Genomic DNA, 19,839 nt, shown 5'->3' with positions numbered 1-19,839 from the left:
CGCAGAAAAATATTACTACCCCCCCCCACTAATTTAAAAAAAAATTTTAAAAATCTAAAATACAAAATTGGGTTATCAAATTCAATTCTCCCCTTCTCAAGGGCCCCTAGTGGCCTCTAGGGGGCGTATGTTAAAAAAACTAAGGTTTTCTTTCTCAATCGTCCTGTAATTATATCGAGCCAACTCTAGTTTTATGTATAAAGATACGTTTACATACAAAGGGGCGTGTGGCCTAATGGATAAGGCACCAGACTTCGGATCTGGGGATTGCAGGTTCGAATCCTGTCACGCTCAAACTATCCTTTTAAGTAAGTTATTTTTTTATTAAAATCAACAACTCTATAAAACAAACCTTGAGAGTAAGAGGAAGATCAATGGATGTATAATCTATAATACAAAGTAGAATGATGTCTGTCCGTCTGTCCGTCCTTCCGTCTCTTCAGGGTATATACCTACTGGTCCTGTGGTGGTTTTAGGCTATTTTCTTGGGGGGTGGGACACCCCCAACCCCCCCTCCAAAAACAAAAAAATCCCCCCCTTATTTTTTTTTGCAGAAGATTTCCTTGGTCCTTTATTTTTTTTTTTTTTTGCAGAAGATTTCCATTGTCCTTAATTTTTTTTTGCAGAAGATTTCCTTGGTCCTTTTACGAATTTCAGCTTAATTTTTTTTGATCATCTCTTGGGGCAAAGCCTTAGAGGCTAGGGGCGAAGCCGCTAGTATTAATATACTTGGATGATATTATGAAAGAGGGAATGGGAGAGATCGTTATGTTAGCTTCCTACAAGTTTCACTTTACTAGAAAACATGATATTGATCAAGATCCAAGTAATATTAGATCAATTAAGGTTCTTAAAAAAATCGGTTTTAGTCTAAAACAAATGTTCAAACATAAATACTGGGAAATGATAATATATACACTATATAACTTTTTTTTCCGGGCATGTTTTATCTTGGGAGGGTGAAGTAACCTTCCCCAAGAAAAAAAACTTAAATTCCGATTCTCAAAAATTGTCATAACAATTCTCTCGCAGCCGGCAGGATTCGAACCTGCGCGGGGAGACCCCATCTGATTTCGAGTCAGACGCCTTAACCACTCGGCCACGACTGCTTGTTCAATAACGATTAAATTTTAAAGATTATATAAAATAGTATTACAACTATAAAAAAAAGTTAAAAGGCTAAATCATTATACAAATATTTTTAGTTTATTTTATCCTTAAATTAAAGGAAAAAATAACTAGTTTAAAGGAAAAAATGATTATTCCTAAACATGTTTTTTTTTTATTTTCATAAACCATGAATTGAAAGTTCGAATCCTGCCAATTTTGAAAAGAAACAATAATTGAAAATATCAAAAATGTTTTAATAATAAAAACTGTAACAAAATAATTTTATTATTTCCTAAAGTAAGTATAAATAAACATGTTACAGAAGAAAAATTTTCGAGCGTGACAGGACTCGAACCTGCAATCCCCAGATCCGAAGTCTGGTGCCTTATCCATTAGGCTACACGCTCTTGATATAAAACAACCTTAACTCCTATGAAATACATTTAAAAAGAGGGGGGGAATGTTCATTTTAGATAATACAATGATTTTAAGTTGTTGTCTAAAATTCAGGGGTACTCCTCCCCCCCCCAAAAATGTTACCTCTATTATTGCCATTGGAATTAATTGCAGCAAAGTAACCTAAAAAATTGTATATCCCAATAATCAAAACTACTCCATATGTCATGTGTATCTGTCTGTCTATCATGGTTATCATAAACTCACAAAAAAATCTTTTAATTTTCTTTATGCATACTTGAAATTGATCAACATCAATGGCAAAGACAAATTTTTCGGTGCCTTTTAATTAAATTGAAGTGAGTAGATTTTAGATTGTATTTTTTATTTAGCCTGTTTATTATTTTAGGTCAGGGTAGGTTATATTCGCTGCTAGGTAGCAGGTATAGGTCCCACAGGTTTAGAGCCCGCCGCCGTGGCTAGACATAGATATAAAACTACCCACTCCCCATCACTTTCAATATTTCTAAAATTAAGGAGGGTGGTTAGTAGGGTTGGGCCGGATACTTTTTTGGCCGGATACCGGACATCCGGCTGATTTATAATACCGGAATCCAGTTCCGGCCGGATATCTGGCCAACGTTCGATATCTGGCAAATTACCAGATATCCGGCCGGATAACCGGATATCCGACGTCAAAAATCAGCCGGATATGCTGTAACCGGATAGTTTTGATATCCGGTATCCGGCCGGATATTGAAAATTGCCGGATATCCGGCCCAACCCTATTAAAGAGGGTGGTTAAGTATCAGTGCTCAACCAGCCGCAAAAAGCATACAATTTTCTTCCATTTGCTTTACCTTGCCAAGAAGAACGCAAAAAGAGACAAGAACTGTTGCGGCGGCAAAATCTGCATATAGCATAGTCGTGCTATCTAACTCTATCACATAACTAAAAACATGGATGACAACATCCATAAAAGCGAAGCACTGAAACGGTATGATAGACGAACATTGACTCTTGTAGAGTGTCAGAAGTGAATATACAAAATTTAAAAATATATATGTAAGTTTTGACAAAATTATACGTTAATTTGTTACAAAACTTCTTAAATACAGAATTCTTTTTAAGGACATACTGACATTTTAGGACTTGTTCATAGAGATGCTTCGCTCAAAATATAGTACCTTATTGTAATAGGAATCAGTAATCCAAAAATCAGATCAATCGGATGATTTTATCACATAAAATATTGTTGTTAAAAAAGTAAAAAAATCAACATGTTTAAAATAGACGTACGGACATTCTGGTAAAGATTATAGAGTTGCTACGCTTTCTAAATTGTACCTAACTACTACAGGAATCATTATTCAAAATTTGAAAATGATAAGACAATTTTAACATTCCTAAATTAACGAAAAAAGCTATCTCTTACGGAGTGACGAACTGACCGACCCTAATTATAGAAAAGATTCGCTTTATGGCAACATTCAAGCAGCTGTCTATAATGCCCGAGCAAAATGGGGATAGATATAACTTATTTTGTCCTACCTATTTTATTGACATCAGAAAATACCCTATACCCCATCTCTTTTCTAGGGGGTTTCTTTCCACCTTCCCTTTCTCTTTTCCTCTACTGTGACGTCAATAGAATAGGTAGGCCAGACGCGGTGACATTTATCCCCATTTTCCTGTGTATATTAAATAGCAGCCGATAAATTCATATTTTCCTTACAGCGTTACGGACGGAGAGACACAGTGAACTATAGAGTAGGGTTGGGCCGGATATCCGGTTTGGCCGATCATTTTCAATGTCCGGCCGGATACTAAATATTGAAGCTATCTGAATGCCGGATATACGGCTGATTTCTTATGCCGGATATACGGCTGATTTCTGTTACCGGATATCCGGTAGTTTGCTGGATATCGGGCCAGTTTCAATATCTGGATGGATACCGGATATCCGGCATAAAAAATAAGCCGGATATCCGGTATCCGGCCCAACCCTACAATAGATTAGCTTCGGTACTAATGATTAATTAGGCTTGTTTTACCTTTCTGAATTTCCAAACATATACTCTAATAATCCTAAACACAATCAACATTAGAAATACATGTGGTAACCCCCTTCCCTCATTTAAAAAGATTAAAATAATATATTTTTTTTGGGGGGGGGAGGTTATTTTTTTTTCTAGAGGCCATATCCTTTGGGAGGGTGGTGGTACCCTCTTCTAAAATAGTAATAAACATTCCCAGGACCTATGAAAAGCTACCCTGTAAAGAAGAACCATATCGGTTCGGCGGTTAACGAGATTATTCGGTATAAAGAGACAGACAAACAGACATCCTATTACTTTTTAATAAGGATATACCTGAAATGATGAGATATATTTGAACAGAAAATGATGCAAGGAATAATGTTATTGTAACCGCACTCATACTGTAATTTCTAAAAACAAACAAGGATGACAACATCCATAATTAGCGAAGCATTTAGCTTCTCATAGGTCCCGAGAAGGTTTATAACTATTTTGGGGGATGGTACGACCACCCTCCCCAGAGAAATCTACAAAAATAAAAAAAAATAAAAGCGCCGCCTGGCGGACATTTTTGCATGCAGCTAAAAAAACATGAATAACACAAACTATCGGCGTAAAAAATATTTTAGACCCCCCCCCCCCCCCCAATCTGTAAGGAGTAAAAGAGAAACAATTTTACGTGTCTGAGAGGCCTCTAGGGGCGTAGCTGCTAGTAACTGATACAGTATTAATAGAGTAGATACCAAACCATTAGGGTTTTTGACATACACACTCACAAAGGGAGATATAGAGAAGATGATTAACGGTCATAAGAACCTTCCCCCAAAAAATCAGCCGTCTATTTTGAAAAAAGGCCGAGAAAATATCGTTTCCCCCGTTGTGTTATGGAGGGACGGACTGAAAAAGTGAATTATAGAGTAGCTTTGCTACTAAACAAGGATGACAACATCCATAAAAGCAAAGCACTGAAACGGTAGGACAAACGGACATTAACACTTGTATAGTGTCAGAACTAAATAATCAGAATATAAATGTATAAGAGTCGAAGCAAAATTGTAAGTATTTTTTTTAAAAACTGCTTGATAAAGAATGATGTCAATGGACATACTTAAATTTTTTAGGAATTGATTATAGAGTTGCTTCGCTTATATTGTACTTTGTTGTCCCAGGAATCAATATACCAAAAATCAAATAAGTCGGATAATTAGATCATATAAAAATTTGTTGTTAAAAAAAATAGATAAATCAACATGTTTAAAATGGACGAACGGACATTCTGGTAATTATAAGTAGAGTTGCTACGCTTTCTAAATTGTACCTAACTACTACAGGAATAACCATGCAAAGTTTGAAATCGATAGGACAATTCTAACATGCTTAAATTAGCGGAAAAAGCTATCCGTCACGTACGGACGTAATAATTACAGAAAAGCTTCGCTTTTAAAAATAATTACCTCAAAAAAGTGAGAATATACCCAATTCCCAAATACACCATCGTATGCACATCTACAATAAAATAATTTTCTAGTATGTCTTCCAATCCGAAAATAGCCGACATACTATAAAATCATCTATCGTATTGTAGACAATTTTCTTAGTGAGTTAGTCTTTCGTTTATGCTGTAATAATAATATTTATTTTTCTTTTCTTTAATCTTTTTCTTTTTCTCCCTCTTTTTTTATGACCACTGAACAACTACTCTATAACTCACTTTATACGCTGTGTCCAAACATATTTTTTTGTGCTTCGTTACTCATGATGTTGTAATCCTTGTTAAATATGAATTTAGAAACACCAATGGATATAACTTTTCTTAGATATTACATAAGATTTTCATCTTACAAAGTTAAACTCGTAGCGTGCTAAGATAACGAATCTCCGCAACAAACTCCATTACCCCATTTCCTCCTATCCTACTCTATGAACGAACTGAACAATAAATTATATCCATGTTAGCAACATTTTTCTGCTGTCAGTCCAAGTATATTCTACTATCGTCTACGCCCTTAGAGGCCTCTAGGGACACGTAAACTATTTTCTTTTCAATCTATTTTAAATTCAGCTATTTACCAAAAATATTTTTTTCGCCGATAGCTACTTGCAAAAATGTCCGCAGGTCGGCGTTTTTTTTATTTTTTATTAATTGTCGATTTTTCTTTGGAGGGTGGTGGTACCCTCCCCCAAAATAGTTATAAACCTTCCCAGGACCTATGAGAAGCTACCCTGTTAAGGATAACCCGATCAGTTCAGCGATTAGCGAGATCCTTCAGTACAAACACAGAGACATCCTGTTACTTTATTATAAGGATACCCATTCTATAATTCACCTGTAAACAGCGGAAAGATTGAGTTGAAATCACCCGACTTCATATCGTCACTAAACCTAATATTTTCATTTTTTAAATCCAGGAATAAGACAATGGACGTTAAATTGATGCACATTAGGGTGGGTCGATTTTGGACATTTTTTTTTTCTGAGGCCAAAGCGGGGATCTGCACTCAATTTATATAGATATAATACACCTCTGGATGATTTAAAATTTAGCCTAAGTCTTAAAACCGCTGACGACCAGACATTCAATTGTATAGCTATTTTTAAAGGGGAGTCAAAAATTTATTGAATCAGAACTATGGCTTCATGGTGCTCCCTGGAAATGCCTTGAGGAGCTTAGTCAGGAACTTTTGTCCGTTTCAAAAAATCTCGTTCCTAGCCTGAGAAAATCTAAAAAACCTCTACAAATTGGACAATTCTCAATAAACCTTAAAAAATTTTGGTTTTTCAGTGATTTCTAAGGCTAGGAACAAGATATTTTGAAACGGACAAAAGTTCCTGATTCAGCTCCTCAAGGCCTTTCCAGGGAGCACCATGAAGCCATAGTTCTGATTCAAAAAATTTTTTGAATGTCGTCTTTGCATACTAATAAGTAATGAATTATATTTTTAAGTGGTCGTGTTCTAAAACTCAATTTTTTAAAATTCTTTTTCGGTCAGAAATGTTTTTAAGGTTAATTTTATCTGTTGCATATCCCCGCCTTGTCTAATTCCGATATGAACCCACCCTAATGCACATCTCCATTGATTATAAACAAAATTACTTCTTATTTAGTTTTTATCACTGCTGATTTGAACCACCAAACCAAGATTTCAAAATTGATTGTCCAAAGTTTTAAACGATTGATGCAAATAGGATACAAAACTTTGGGTAACAGTATAACTTACAGTCAAATGTAATGTACCTCCCCCCCCCCCCCACGCACACTGTTAAACCAATAATATGGCTTTTCCACTGGAGTTGGGAGTTGACCTATACCTTCGCTTAAAATGAAGAGTCCTAATGGGGGTTTATATATACCCCCAAAAAATTTAAAAGTGATGAATATCTTCATTTACCTCTCTACACCCCTTTAGAGTGTCAGAACTGATTATACAAAATATAAATATATAAGTTTTGACAAAATTATACGTAAATTGCAAAACTTCTTAAATTCCGAATTCTGCCATTTTAGGATTTGATTGTAGAGATGCTTCGCTTATAATATTGTACCTTATTGTAATATGAATCAGTACTCCAAAAATCAGATCAATCGGATGATTATATCCAAAAAGAATTTTAAAAAAATCAATTATAGAGCTGCTACAATTTCTAAATCGTACCTAACTACTACATCATGCAAAGTTTAAAATCGATAGGAAAATTCTAACATGCCTCAAATGACGAAAAAAGCTATCCGTCACGGACGGACAGACCTATACCCTAATTATAGAAAAGCTTCGCTTTTAAAAAGTAGTACCTGGAGAATAAAACAAGAAGAGCCAATATCAAAGTTTCCATTATCAATATAATCCAAATATGCAGAGAATTTTTTTTAATCAACCGCCTCAATAACAATTTTATACTCATTTCCATTTCTAAATATCAGAAGAACAAGGATGACAACATCCATAAAAGCGAAGCTCTGAAATGGTAGAACAAACGGATAATAATTTTGTATAGTTTCAGAACTGAATAATCAGAATATAATTGTATAAGAGTCGAAGCAAAATTGTAAGTAAATTCTGCTTGATACAGGATAGTGTTTATGGACATACTTACATTTATAGGACTTGATTATACAATTGTTTCGCTTATAATATTGTACTTTGTCCCAATAATTAGTATACCAAAAAAATCAGATTAATCGAATAGTTAGATCACATAAAAATTGTTGTTTAAAAATCTAAATGTTTAAAATGGACGTACGGACATTCTGGTAATGGTTATAGATTTGCTGTACGCTTTCTAAATCGTACCTTACTACTACAGGAATCATCATGAAATCGATAGGACAATTCTAATATGTCTAAATTAACGAAAAGGCTAACCGTTCCGGACGGAAGGACCGACCCTAATTATAGTAAAGCTTTGCCTTTAAAAAGTATTACAACATCCATAAGTAGCGAAGTACTTAAATCTAATTATAGGACAAACGAACAGTGTCTCAGAAATTAAAAAGCAAAATATTATTTTTAAATGACTGTATTTAAATTTGTTGAAAAATTGCGTAACTACAGGATACTGATATAAAGAACATTTTTTAAAAGCGAAGCTTTTCTATAATTAGGATCCGTCCATCCGTACGTCTGAGATGGATAGCTTTTTTCATAAATTTAGGCATGTTAGAATTGTCCTATCGATTTTAAACTTTGCATGGTGATTCCTGTAGTAGTTAGGTACGATTTAGCAAGCGTAGCAACTCTATAATCATTAGCAAAATGTCCGTACGTCCATTTTTACCATGTTGATTTTTTACATTTTTAACAACTAATTTGTATGTGATCTAATTATCCGATTGTTCTGATTTTTGGTTTACTGATTCCTTGGACAACAAAGTACATTATCATAAGCAAAGCATCTCTATAATCAAATTCTAGAAATGGAAGTATGTCCATAAACATTATCCTGTATCAAGAAGTTTTTCAACAAATTTACTCACAATTATGCTTTGACTCTTATTCATTTATATTCTGATTATTCTGTTCTGACACTATACAAGTGTTAATGTCCGTTTGTCCTACCGTTTCAGAGCTTCGCTTTTATGGATGTTGTCATCCTTGTTGAATATTGAAATTGAAGAACGAATATATGATGGCAACTTATAACAAATTATCACATGAATCCTTATGCAGGGTTTGAAATCGATATGACGATTCTAAAATGCCTAAATTAACAATCATATATATACAGATATGTTGATATGGCCGTTTCTGAGATCTTATAGAGATACTTCCTTACGAAATTATAAGCATTTACTTGAGCCTGATGTATTTAACTAACTAAAAATAACCTAAAATTATAATCTTATCAAGACTTAGTTTGGCTTAATTATTTGATGGTTTTAGGAAATATAATTGATAAAGATACATTAATGTTTAAAAGCAGGGTTCGGAAGCCGCGCCTCAGCCGCGCATAAGCCTCAGTTTTAAACCTGCTTGTGAGCAGAAAAATAAATTTCAGAAAAAAGGATTGTCTGCCAAAGAGCAGTTTTATACATCCAGCTAAATTTTATAGTGATAAAATGACGATTTCAGTGAGGCTTACACGCGGCTTACGCGCGGCTTCCGATCCCTGTTTAAAAGTAAAGGTTTTCTATAATTATGGTCGGTCCGTATAGAATAGCTACTCTACAAGGGCTACCATTCGAGACATGTTGATTTATAACTTTTTTGACATCAATTTTTTATTTATGTGATGTAATTATCCTATGCATATGATTTTTGAAATACTGATTCCTAGGACAACAAAGTAAAATTTCAGAAACGCAGCACCTCTTTAATCCAATCTTAAAAATGTAAGTATGCCCTTGATCAGTATTCTGTATTTAATCATTATCGTATAAGTATCGAATTGATTTTTTAAAAATACATATACATTAATATCATACTTTTGGAGCTTCGCTTTAATGGATGTTGTCATCCTTGTAAGATAATATATTACAGAGCAGCTTTACTTCCGTTGAATGTAACTAAACAAGTATGATAACACCCTTAAAAGCGAAGCTCAACAAAGTCAGACAAACTAACATTAACAACAGCGCATTTAATATTAAAAATCATGTTGAACAAAAATTCAATATAAATCTAACCAAAAAAATATTTTAACATTGGATGCTCCGCCTCTAGGGTTTTTATCCCAAGAGGTAATTAAAACAAGGATGACAACATCCATAAAAGCGAAGCTCTGAAACGATATGACAGACGAACATTAACTTTTGTTGAGTGTCAGAACTGAATATATAAAATATGAAAATATAAGGTTTGACAAAATTATACGTAAATTTGTTGCAAAACTTCTTAAATACAGAATTCTGTTTAAGGACATACTGACATTTTTAATACTTGATTATAGAGATGCTTCGCTCATAATATTGTACCTTATAGTAATAGGAATCAGTAATCAAAAAATTTGCTCAATCGGATGATTTTATCACATAAAAAATTGTTATTAAAAAAGTAAAAAAATCAACATGTTTAAAATGGACGTACGGACATTCTGGTAACGATTATAGAGTTGCTACGCTTTCTAAATCGTACCTAACTACTACAGGAATCACCATGCAAAGTTTGAAATCGATAGGACAATTCTAACATGCCTAAATTAACGAATAAAAGCTAACTATCTCGGACGGACGTACGGACGGACGGACGGACGTACGGACGGACCGACCCTAATTATAGAAAAGCTTCGCTTTTAAAAAAGTGGTTGTTAGGCACCAATGTTTTTATTGGCTGCATCACCAAAAATAACAGAGGAGGAAGGATTTTTTTGTTTTGGGGGGTTGGGGGTTGTCCCACCCCCCAAGAAAACAGCTTTAAACCACCACAGGACCAGTAGATACATTCCCTGAAGAGAAGAATTCAATCTGTTCAGTGGTTACCGAGATCTTAAGCTTCAGACGGACGGACAGACATCAAGCTACGTTGTACTATAGATATTGACATAAAAATGTTTAAAATGGACTTACGGACTCTCTGGTAACAAATATAAAGTTGCTACACTTTCTATATTGTTCTTAAAAGCCTACAGGAATCATTATGCCAAGCTTGAAATCAATAGGACAATTCTTAACTAGCTGTTTTTCTCCCTAGCCTCCTGGGACTGCAAAAAAGGGATTTCTAATTCAAATAGATATATAATTATATGTATATAAAGCTTTCCCGAAAAGCACAATTGAATTGGTTAATTCATTAAAGAGAAATAAAAAAAAATCACCGTCATAATAAAGTAACAGGATGTATGTTTGTCTGTGTGTGTCTGTCTGTCTGTACCAAGGATCTTACTAACCACTGAACCTATATGGTTTTGGGAAGGTTTATAACTATTTTTTTTTTTTTTGGGGGGGGGGGTATTACTACCATCCCAAAAGAAATCACCCATTAAAAAAAACTAAAATATAAAGTGGAGTCAGTCGCCTCCTCCCCCCCCCCCCTTCAAGTGCCACTAGAGGCCTCTAGGAGCGTATCCACTAGTTATCATATAAAGTAGTAAGGTTTTCATTGTCTGTAACTTAGGATTACGAGAACTATTGAACCGTTTTAGTTCTTCTTTTTAGGAAAGCTTTTCATAGTCATTAGGATAGTTTTAAGCTGTTTTATATTTTAGACTTATGTCTTGGGGTGGTACATGTGATACAAAAATTCACGAAACCTTTACATTTGATTTATTTTACCTTTTTTATATCATATTCGTATTTAAACATTTATCCAATTTTTTTTTTGACTTGTTAAAATGGCGCATCATAGGATGATTAGGAATAATAATAGTGTAGCTGTGGTAAGCCGAAGCGTTTCAGCTCACCGGTTGCGAGTTCGAATCCAACGAGCCCTAGCCTTGAAGTATTCTACCAAAACAAACTAGCAGGATTTACTCATACAGAAATTATATATTTAACTGAATACATTTACAATGGGTGGTTACTATATATATACAAATAGATTGTAACAATAGGTTAGGTTTGAAGGGGGTGTGGGAGACAAGGGCGTAGCCCGCGGCGGTAGACATTCTGTGGGGGTAGCGGTGGTAAAAGGGAAGGCACCTTCTCCCGGTTGTATAGTTGCCTAAGGGGCGCGGGGTTGCGAAGTGTCCGTGCCCCTCCCCTATTTAGCCAGTCCAGTTTGACCGCTGCGCAACGGGGTCATCTGCGGTCATGAGGTGAATGGTGATATAATAGGATTAGTGCAGAAGGCTTGACATGATAAGCCACTGCGTAGCAACTCTGTAAACTACCCGTCCATCTGTTGCCGTATTACCACAACCTCCCCTTCAAGGGCTGCGGGGCTCCCGAGCCACCAGGCCTTGAACCTGGGGATACGGCAGCCTCTGTCTGCGAACGACAACATCTTCCTGGGGCACAGCTTGGTGCAGGACAGCTCTGGCTATACAGGCTCCGCGGGACACTCGCTGCTTGGTCTGGCTGTGGTTAGATATCAGCATTGTCAACTCCCGGTTGGCTTCCAGCCGCGGGTTGGCGACAGCCAGGCCCCGTCGTTGGAAGTTTGGCCTTGTTTGCAGGACTAGCTCTGTCTCGGCTGGTAACTGAACACGGAGGCCTAGGCTCACTCTAGAGGCTCCCAAGGGGGGAACAACGATGGAGGAAGGCGCGTAGAATTCCATGGGGGCGCCTGCCTGGTCCAGGTTGCTCGGCCTCTTAGCTCCCACTCGGATGGGGACGGCTGTCATCAGTAGGGGACACATCGCTTCAGCTTCACCCTCTGGGGCCGCCACTTCCATCTCAGTGGCCGCTTCTCCTCCTGTAGGCTCGCTGCTGGCAGGCAGGGGCTCCATGTCAGCATCAGGGTTCCAGACTGCATCCCTAGGCGGTTCTGGGGCTGGCGGCGGCAGCGGTGGTTCGTTGGGTTGGTGCTGCAGGTTCTCTTCTACCGGGTCACGATCCTGGCCGCTAGGCTGTGGGGCGGCGGCTGCCGGCTGGTACACTGGAAACTGTCCTGGGTCACTAGCCGGCAGCGCCGCAGCTCCGGCTGGCAGCTCAGTGGCGTCCTCGTCGCCGTCCAGGTCGCCTTGGATGTCTGTTGGAATCTGCTGGGCAGTTACATGTCCGGTGTATTTGCGCAGTCGGCCTACATGCGCGGTGATTTCCGAGATCTTGGCTGTTGGAGAGGCAGGTTTGATGACTTAATGGACGTCCATGGCTTGTCTCACTACCTTCCAAGGGCCAGTCCACCTCTTGGTAATCTTGGCTGACTTCCCTGGCACCAGGCGGGGGGCCAGATACCAGACCAGGTCTCCAACTTCGTACTTGGCCGTGCCTTCGTAGGCGGCCGCGCTCCTTCGGATGGTTCCCTCCTCTCGCTGCTGGATTGTGTCGTACACGGCATGGTATCGTTGCAGGAGGGCTTGGACGTTGGCTGGGACTGAGGCATATTCAGTGTCTGGCAGCCGGAGTACCATGTCCACCGGAAGCTTGGCCTCTCTCCCAAAGTAGGCCAGGAAAGGGGTCATGCCCGTGGATCTGCAGGCTTTGGTGTTGTAGGCGAAGGCAATGGCAGGCAAGTGTGGCTCCCAGTTGTTGTCGTCTCTGTCCAGGAACAGCCGCATGCCTGTGTTGAGCGTCCGATGGAACCTCTCCACCCGGTTGGACTGCGGGTTGTAGGGCGGTGGATGTGTCAGGCCAATCTCAAGCTTGGAGGCCAGTTCCTTGAATACCTGGCCAGTGAATTCCATCCCATTGTCGGAGTGGATCTTCAGGGGACATCCGAACGTGGCCAGGTGGCGGTGCAGTAGGGTTTCAGCCACCGTGAGCGTGCGCTTGTTGGGGATGGCGTAGAGGCTGACAAACCGGCTGAACCCATACTGACAGGTGAGGATGTAGCGGTTCCCGGCTGGCATCTCTGGTAGGGGCCCCACCAGGTCAATAAACAGGACTTGCTGTGGATACCCCTGGCGGGAGGGCACGTGTATTCCTAACTTCAGCCTCTCCTTGGTGACCTTCTGTACACACTCAGGGCAAGTCTGAACCATCAGGCGGACGTCACGGGACAGGTTGGGCCACCAGAAATGCATGGCGACGCGGGCAATAGTGGCGTCCATCCCAAAGTGCCCAGCCATGGGGGTCCCATGGGCCAGGAAAAACGCGTCCTGCTGGAGGGCCGAAGGCAGCAGGTATCTTGTCCTCTCCCCTGTCAGGGTCTGGTCGGTGGTGGTGAGGCAGCCATGCTCGTCGAGTCCCAGGGCTGCGAAGCGGCTGGCATACTGCTGCTTGTCCCGGTCCTTGCCTCGCAGCTCAGCCTTGGTTGGGGCCTTTCCGTCGGCCACCCACTGGCGGACACGGAGCAGGAGGGGATCCTGTGTCTGTGCTTCTAAGACTCGGGCCGGGTCCAGCCGTGCTGCGGAGGGTCTGCCAGCTGCGGGCTCCCCTAGCTGGCAAAGGGTGTGAAGGTATTCCGCCTGTTCTGCTAATTCTTCGGCGGTGGCCGTCGGCATATTATCGTATTCCCGGCGGCTGAGGGCGTCAGCATTGGTATTCTGGGTGCCAGGATGATGGCAGACAGTGAAATCTAGGGCCGCTAGCTCCTCCTGCCAGCGGGCCACCATCCCTGTGGATGTGTTCAGCGACTTCATCTGTAGCAAGGCTGAGGAATCAGTGTTGATCTGGAAACTACGGTAGGACAAGATGCCGTGAAATTTCCGAATTCCATACATGATGGCGGCCATCTCTCCCTTCCAGGACGGGTAGCGAGTTTCGGGGTCGGTTGTCTTGTGCCCCACGGCGGCAATGAGCCTCTCCTTGCCGTCCTGGCATTGGCTGAGTATGGCAGAGATGGCGCGGCTGCTGAAGTCTGTGGTGAGCTGGAACACGGCTGGTAAGTCAAACCTGGGTGGCGCTCGGATGGGGGCTTGGCGAAACTTGTCCTTGAGCTGTACCAGCTGGGCTTCCATCTCGGCCGTCCAGGTCAGTGTCTTGGCCGTTTTCTGCCGATTCATCTCGTAGGTGAGGTCGGCATACTCGGGGATGAACAAGCGGTAGTAGCCAAAGAACCCCAGGAGCGCCAGCAGGTCTTTGGGGGTGATGGGGGCCGGCCAGTCAAGGATGCGGTCAATATAATCCTCTTGCATGGCTATCCCCTCACGGCTTGGTGAAAGGTCAGGACGTCATCAAGATATGACTGAAGGTTGGCCGTGCCTAATGGGTTTAGGACCCCTGCAATAAATCTGGAGTAGACAGATGGTGCTGTAGCTAGGCCAAAGGGCATCCTTTTCCATTGGTACAAGCCTCTGGGGGTGGTGAAGGCGGTGCAGGGCCGGCTTTCCTCGGACACTCGGATGGTGTAGTACGCCGCCACCGCATCTAAGGCACTGTAGACGCGGTGTCCCCCAGCTCGTTCTACCAGCTGCTGGATCCTGGGCAAGGGGTAGCTGTCCAGCTCAAGACACTTGTTGAGGGCCCTGTAGTCGACGGCCCAGCGGGTGCTCCCGTCCTTCTTCTTGATGGGCACCAGGGGGCTGCTCCAGGCGGAGTCTGAAGGCTCTATGACTCCCTCTTGCAGCCAGGTGTCCAGTTGCTTTTCCAGCTCAGCCTCCTGCCGCGGGTTCAGATCCCTAAATATCTGGCGGATCGGCTGGGTCCCTGGCTTGAGGCGCAGCTGTAACTCTACTACATCAGTGCAGCCGGGGGTAGAGTTTGAGAAGACATCTCTGTACTCTGACAACATGGTCCAGACCTCCTTCTTGAGCAGGGGGTCCTTGCGCAGAAATTCGTTCTCCTCCATCTCAAGGGCTGCCCACAGCTGCTGCATATCTGGGGGCTCAACAGGCTCTTGGAACGAATGGATACGAGGGGGAGGCTTGTCGGAAACCTCCAGAATGTCGGGCTTTACCAGCTCCCTAGCCACGGGGAGGCCGGCGTTCAGCAGGAGAGGCATCTCCCCCTCATTTACCACCAGCACTCGGAACACGCTGGCGGAGCCAGGCCTGTGCGCATACAGGCCTTCTGGGATGACAAGATACTCCCCAAACCTCTGTTCTGGGGCAGATAGTTGGACGGTACGGTGTCCCACTAGCTCAACGGGGACAGCCATGACACCGCGGCCAGGCAAGACCACCCTCTTGGCCGTACGGAGTTGGGGTGGTTGGCCATCGGTTGGAGTGACAGCGCTTAGCCTGTACGTGGCTGGCATGGGGTCAACTTCAGCTCCGGGAGCCACCGGCTGCGATTTGACGGGCTCGGCACTGGGAGAGGCCAGGGTGCCGGGGCCAGCCTTGGCTCCGTGGGCGTTCGGCCGCGACTTGACGGGCTCGGCGCCAGGAGAGGCTGAGGCATCGGAGCCATGCGTGGCTCCGGGGGCGTCCGGCCACGACTTGACGGGCACGGCGCCGGGAGAGGCTGATTCCTGGGGGCTGGGCGTGGCTCCGAGTGCATCAGACCGCGACTTGACGGGCCTGGGCTCGGACTTGGCCGGTTGGATTGCTGGGGGCCCCAGGTAGAGGGGGCCAGGTGGACAAGGCTGGCCGTTGATGAAGGTGTCGGCGGAGAAGATAGGCTCTGGAGGGCTGGAAATCTCGGGAAACGTCGTTGGCAGGTTCTCCAGAGGCACCTTGGGTACTGGGGGCAACCCCCTGGCTAGCAGGTTGGTCCCCCTGTGGGCGTTCAGCGCAGCATCCACCCAGTGCGTGCCTTTCTTGACTACACGCGGCTGCTCTGGCAGTGGGCCTGGCAGAGGCCCCTTGTAACTCAACTCTCTCTCGGCTGTCTCCCGGTCGATGGGGACGCCACGGAGTGGGATAAACTCCCCACGCACCCACAAGCAGGGGGGTTGCATGTCGAAACAGAGCCTAGTTCCAAACTCCTTGAGAAAGTACCCTCCTAGGTTCAGAGGGTGTGAGAGATTCCGTACCACAGTCACGTGGTACAGATGGAGTATAAGAGTGTGTGAGACTGCCATATATAATTCATATAATTTTCCAATTACCTGAAGGGGTTGCCCTTCCTCATTAGCAGTCAGGATTTGGGTGTTGTCTGGAACCAACATTCGCTGCACGCCCATTGCGTGCATGAGGTGTTCAGAAATGACGGCAGACCCTGGTACACGGTTGCAAGAATCTACCATGGCATCAACCTGTACGTGCTGGGCAGGGTCAGGAGTAGGGAACCTCACCCTGATGTGGCAGGGGAAGTGGAGGTCCTGCCCTTGAGACAAGGGGGCCTCCTGCTCGGCTGGGGTCGGCAGAAACTTCGGCGGTGGCCGAACCGCAGCTATGGTAGTATTGCTTACCATGGTGTGTGCAGACCGCTGGTGGTGGCTTATACTGTAGCTTCGAATCACTAGAGCTTATCAATTATCACTGGGTCAACAATTTTATATTTCTTTTTATCACTTGGTTGACATTTATACACACTTATGTGTAGTTATCACTAGGAGCTCTAGGTGTGATTCTGGAAGCACCGGCAGCAGGGAATGTCCGTCCTGCAAGGGTCAAGTGGATGGCGGCGGCAGGGAATGTCCCGTCCTGCAGCGCCGCTGGTTCGAATCCCGAAAGATGGCGGCAGGGAATGGCCCTTCCTGCAGCGCCTCGGGTTCGAATCCTGGGAGGCAACGGCAGGGAATGTCCCGTCCTGCCGTGCCTTTGGCTCAAATTCTGCTATCCGTCGCAGTGGTAGGCCTTACTTGTGTGCTGAAGCTTCGCAGCCACACATTGCCTTTTCAGGGAGACCAGCACTTAGCTGTCCGTCTCGTAGATTTGGCCTGGGTGTCCTGGGGCTTGTCCCAGCTACACTTGCCAATCTAGACTCAGTTCTGTAGCCGTCTGAGCTAAATTATCCGATTACCGTGGCTGCGCACCTAGCGCTACTCCCACACGGTACGGAAAAACGCCGTAAACTGGCGCTTTTAGCAGGCTAAATCTGCTTGCCGTAGGCCAGAGGCCTACATAATGCGTTAAAAATGATGGAAAATCAACCTAAAAAGGCCGTCTCGCGGGTCAGTTGGCTTCTCAGTTGGCAGCTGACTGTCCCCTTACTTGCAAAAGGGTCCAATCAGAGGTAGAATTGGCTAGTTTCTGTAGGGCTCGATTGAAACACGCTGACACCAAGATGTGGTAAGCCGAAGCGTTTCAGCTCACCGGTTGCGAGTTCGAATCCAACGAGCCCTAGCCTTGAAGTATTCTACCAAAACAAACTAGCAGGATTTACTCATACAGAAATTATATATTTAACTGAATACATTTACAATGGGTGGTTACTATATATATACAAATAGATTGTAACAATAGGTTAGGTTTGAAGGGGGTGTGGGAGACAAGGGCGTAGCCCGCGGCGGTAGACATTCTGTGGGGGTAGCGGTGGTAAAAGGGAAGGCACCTTCTCCCGGTTGTATAGTTGCCTGAGGGGCGCGGGGTTGCGAAGTGTCCGTGCCCCTCCCCTATTTAGCCAGTCCAGTTTGACCGCTGCGCAACGGGGTCATCTGCGGTCATGAGGTGAATGGTGATATAATAGGATTAGTGCAGAAGGCTTGACATGATAAGCCACTGCGTAGCAACTCTGTAAACTACCCGTCCGTCTGTTGCCGTATTACCACATAGCATCACTGTTTTTGTCAGATTAACGCTTTGATTGTTGTCATCCTTTTTATTTATTTTTTACAAATTTCAAACATTTATTAAAACCATAGTTTTACCTACATTACATATCTATAGAGTAACTTTGCTACTAAAATTCTTTAATTCAAAATTAAATGTAAACAAGGATGACAACATCCATAAGCAGCGAAGCACTGAAACAGTAGGACGAACGGACATTAACACTTGTAGAGTGTCAGAACTAAAAAATCAGAACATAAATTTATAAATGTCGAATCAAAATTGTAAGAAAATTTGTTGAAAAACTGCTTAAATACAGGACAATGATTAAAGGACATCCTTACGTTTTTATGTTTTGATTATAGAGATGCTTCTCTTATAACATTGTACTTTGTTGTCCTAGGAATATCAGATCAATCGGATAATTTTATCACATACAAATTTGTTGTTAAAAAAGTTAAAAAGCAATATGTTGAAAATGGACGAATGGACATTCTGGTAACGATTATAGAGTTGCTACGCTTTCTAAATCATACCTAACTACTGCAGGAATCATCATGCAAAGTTTAAAATCATAGGACAATTCTAACTTGCCTAAATTAACGAAAAAAGCCAGCTGTTCCAGACGGACGTACGGATCGACCCTAATTATAGAATAGCTTCGCTTTAAAAAACTAAATGTAAACAATTTTTGATTACAAAATGAAAAAAAATATCAATACAATGGATATAAGATATACGAGGAAATATTGACACGGGTAAATTTGTCTTCAATTTAGGTAGCTAATATGGACCTCTTTTTTTGGTCAGTTCATCCATCCAGTAGGAGGGATGGGGATGGGATAAAAAGGGGTGTTTGTGGAGGTATCTTTATTTTAGCCAGCTGCGAGCATCACTTTAACAGAGTACAAAAAATTCTGGTACAAGATCCAAGTAATAATGTATCGATTATCAATACAGTTCAGCCACCGAATCTGATTTATTTGGATAATTTGGTTTTCTTTTTGCCACTTTCAAAATAAATATGTTTATATTTCTAATTGATTTATTGAATATGGATAAATATGGTGGATCTAAACCTCAGCTCGGTAAAAAATATATTGAATCATTTATCCATAGGTCATTGATCCATTCAATTCATATGCCATATACCTACATACATTATTAATATTTAATTACTTTTCATTTATTTTTTTTTAATCCGAGACGGATAGCTTTTTTTAATTTAGGCATGTTAGAATTGTCCTATCGATTTCAAACTTTGCATTCCTGTAGTATTTAGGTACGATTTAGAAAGCGTATCAACTCTATAATCATTACCAGAATGTCCGAACGTCCATTTTAAATTTTTATTTTAAAGGCCTTTAGGGGCATATCCGGTAGTAAATGATAATACATCATTAGTGTTTACTTTAAAAATTATAATTATCCTAACCTCCCCCCCCCCCTAAACTATTAGATTATTATTTTTACGTGGGGGTGTACCTCTCGGCCCCCCTAACATACAATTATGTCTTGCGTGCATTTATGAAAGCTTGCATGTCAAAGCTAAGTTTGCAATGTTATTAAACTTAAAAACTTCATAATAACGTTAATTTTTCTAGTTAATTATTCCTAAACTAATTTTTTGTATTTCAGATTTAAAAGATAAAGATTTTTTTTGGGTGTCCCATCTCTCAAGAAAATAGCTATAAACCTTCCCGGGACCTATGAGAAGCTACCATG

The 19,839-nt window shown here is 41.9% G+C and overlaps 3 non-coding genes across 3 annotated transcripts; 1 reads left to right on the top strand and 2 right to left on the bottom strand.

Moving 5' to 3' along the window:
• Window positions 1-221: 221 nt before the first annotated feature.
• On the top strand, window positions 222-294 carry TRNAR-UCG (transfer RNA arginine (anticodon UCG)). Its single transcript has one exon. It is a non-coding gene; the product is annotated as a tRNA-Arg (tRNA).
• Window positions 295-1,027: 733 nt separating this feature from the next.
• Window positions 1,028-1,109, bottom strand: TRNAS-CGA (transfer RNA serine (anticodon CGA)). The gene has a single exon. It is a non-coding gene; the product is annotated as a tRNA-Ser (tRNA).
• Window positions 1,110-1,444: 335 nt separating this feature from the next.
• TRNAR-UCG (transfer RNA arginine (anticodon UCG)) lies at window positions 1,445-1,517 on the bottom strand. Its single transcript has one exon. It is a non-coding gene; the product is annotated as a tRNA-Arg (tRNA).
• Window positions 1,518-19,839: the final 18,322 nt, after the last annotated feature.

The sequence above is a fragment of the Acartia tonsa genome, chromosome 8 (genome assembly GCF_053477335.1).
Source record: "Acartia tonsa isolate MP-2025a chromosome 8, ASM5347733v1, whole genome shotgun sequence".
Taxonomy (NCBI): domain Eukaryota; kingdom Metazoa; phylum Arthropoda; class Copepoda; order Calanoida; family Acartiidae; genus Acartia; species Acartia tonsa.
This window is presented reverse-complemented; position numbering and strand designations above follow the sequence as displayed.